Source organism: Pygoscelis adeliae, unplaced genomic scaffold, assembly GCF_000699105.1.
Source record: "Pygoscelis adeliae isolate BGI_AS28 unplaced genomic scaffold, ASM69910v1 Scaffold84, whole genome shotgun sequence".
Lineage (NCBI taxonomy): Eukaryota > Metazoa > Chordata > Aves > Sphenisciformes > Spheniscidae > Pygoscelis > Pygoscelis adeliae.
The window spans coordinates 4,483,490-4,486,576 of record NW_008824754.1 but is presented as its reverse complement, the minus strand read 5'-3'; the positions used below and the strand labels follow the sequence as shown (position 1 = coordinate 4,486,576).

At 41.9% G+C, this 3,087-nt stretch overlaps 1 protein-coding gene across 1 annotated transcript in view; it reads right to left on the bottom strand.

Moving 5' to 3' along the window:
* Positions 1 to 3,087, bottom strand: part of TENM4 (teneurin transmembrane protein 4) — a 619,397-nt gene that overhangs the window by 50,734 nt on the left and 565,576 nt on the right. The window lies entirely within an intron of this gene.

The following is a 3,087-nucleotide window of genomic DNA, read 5'->3' as shown; positions in this document are numbered from 1 at the left end:
CTGTTCCCAAATTAATTACTTCATTTTGCATTGTTTTTGTGGTGCGAAATGAATGAGATGCCTGCTCCCCCCCACGTCCCTTCTGAAACCTTCCTCCTATTGTGTCAGACTTGTCACTGCAATCTCTCTTAATTGCAGGCTCCTTGGTAATTTCTCTGCCACAACATTTTCCTGAGGAGAACCACTGGTGAGTACTCAGATGAAAACACATGCTCTGACAAGCTGGAGTTTTAATTTTTCTTTAGACTGCTTGTAGAAGAGGATCATTATTAGCAGATGATAGTTAGAAAGTGGTAACACTTTAATTTGCAAGGATATATTGAAATTCATTAGCATCTGAAAGCTTTGCTGTGCTCTGTGGCAAATGAATTGGAAGTATCAGACTGGTTCCTAATAGCTATGATAAATACCCTGACCAAACAACTGCCACCACTATTGCATCTGTTGATCTACCTGTCCTGTATTTGTATAGCTTACCTTTATCAGAGAAGCCAAAGACAGGGGAAGGGTGAAATTCCTGGGGTAGGTTTTATCCCTCCTAATGCCTTGTCTAAACTGATCATCTGAGTTCTCTCTCCTTCAATGGAGAGAGACAAGAACCTCTGTCCAGAAGGTACTTCAGAGAAATGTATTGATAGGACAAGGGATAACGGTTTTGAACTGAAAGAGGGTAGATTTAGATTGAATATAAGGAAGAATTTTTTTGTGAGAAGGGTGGTGAGACACTGGAACAGGTTGCCCAGAGAAGCTGTGGATGTCCCATTATTGGAAGTGTTCAAGACCAGGTTAGATGGGACTTTGAGCAACCCAATCTAGTGAAAGATGTCCCTGCCCACGGCAGGGAGGTTGGACTAGATGATCTTTGAAGGTCCCTTTCAACCCAAACCATCCTGTGATTCTATGGTTCTATGAAATTATCCACTCTGAACTCACGGGACATGAGGTGGGAACTGGAAGAAGTGATCAAAACTGTGGGGAAAAACCTGCTGCTCAGAAAGTGGAGAACCATTCTGAACGGTGTTAGCCGGGGCGCGGACCTCACCCTTCAGGCTATCGTCTCCAGGAGGAGATTGGCACTCCCAGAACGTGGTTCATCTTACCTTGGACACATGGACTGGCATAGAATGACCCACCTTCAGGGTACCAGTTTCTTTCCACTGAGAAGAGAGCCAAAAAATCTACTTAGACCAGATGCTTGACTGGTCCAAGAGGCTAAAGGTAGTTGCAACAGTATATGTTGACTCTTCATGACCGATTCTCCAGTCTTTATGAATTGCTGTTTTTCATCTGGCAGGAGTGTATTCCCTCAGTATTTTTCAGCAAGCTGCACGTATCAGCTAATTAAAACATCACGAAAGTGGAGGCAAGACTTTGTTTCCTTACAATTTTTGAACAAGTGCAAAGATGTCCTTAAAATACACAAATCCTACTTTGCATGAAGTAATAATCTTCAGTCAAAAAAATAGCTTTAGCCTTAAAAAGTAGAGTCCCATGAAGAGTGGTGATTCTTGAAGAACAGAACTTTCCAAGTCCTTCCCTGGCCAGCTGATATCTCTATAGCTACAGAATCATTTTCTAATTTCCTCTGACCATTCACTTATAAGTGTTTATTCCCCTGCCAAGACAGGGAAGCAGAGGGTAACCTGAGGACTACTGGTTACTGTACAATAAATAATTTTTATTTTGAACAATTATGAAATACAATCACATGAAGAAAGAGCATTTGCTGGATTTTTCTGCTAGGGTGAACCACCGTGAAGGTATAAACAATGCCGACATTACATTGTCAGTGTGAGTTTTCACTGTTAATCATTTATTGAGGTGAACGGTAAGTGAGTCACACCTGCCAAAGCTATTGTCTCAGCAGACTTCACAAACTCAGGCTAGAACCAGATCAGGGAACACTGTTTATGAACTTTCCATTGGCAGTGTGAGCTTTCTGGATTATTATTTTCTTGTTGCCATTTTGCTTTGTGTCATTTCCTCTTTCACCCTCGATTTACTTCTATTTTGTGAATTTCAGAGCTGTGAGGAATGAATGCATGCATTTTGCCATTGTATGATTGAGGTGGAAGAACGGCCTCCTGAGAGCTTGAATTGCCAACAAGAAGGATTTCAGTGCTGAAAGCTTTGAACTCCAGAGCCCTGTTTCCCATAGCAAAGCAGAAACATGTCATCTAAACCCTGCAACATCCACCCATATAGGGAAATGAATAATATTCCTCTTATCTTGTACAAGGGAGAATGGAAGTCCAACAAAAGTTGTGGGTTGGGTTTTTTTTTGCACTGGTTGAACATCAAAGCGGTGCAGAAAATTGGATTACAGATTTCTGGATTCCCTGATCTCATGACTCATCTGCTGGACTGTCTGAATCTCTCTGCCCAAGTCACTTAATTTTCTTTTCATCAGCCCTCTCATTTCAGTGAGACAATTTCTACACTGCAACCTGACCACAGGTAGCTGTTCCCTTTCTATATCTGTGCCTCTGGCAATACTTTATCCCAATATAATGATCACCTCACGGGAGTCTGGAGTGCTTGGAAACCATGCTGGGCCCTTTGAATATTACAAGGGTAGCAGTTTGGCTTTCAGTGCTTTTTGGCAAAAAAAAGGTCTCCCAAGGTATATTTTTCTGCATCCTGCCAGGAAACAACTAGCTGACATGTAACAAGAAAAAAAATCACAACTAGAGCTGACACAAAAGGTCACTAAATCAGATTGGGTTTCTTGGATTCAGTAACAATAATGTCATCTCTATGTCAAGAAAAATAACTTCTTGAGAAGTCTAGCCAAGAAGAGAAACAACAGCTCAGCTGTCTTCATCTTGCCTGCTCTTTGTGAAATAACTTGTTCAAGGATCCCTAGGTTTTGCTGAGAGGCTGCTTTATAAAGAGGTTGGGATAGGCTTGGAAATTGCTGTGGTGAGGAAGGAGGGAGCTACCACTCCCAGATGCAAGGAAAAAGGAAACCTGCAGCACGATGCAGGTGCCTTGATGCCGAAGCCAAGAACCTATAAATAACTCCTTGCAATCCTAACAGCTGGGCAAGAAGACACACAACAGGCAAAAATGCCACATTTCTAAAAT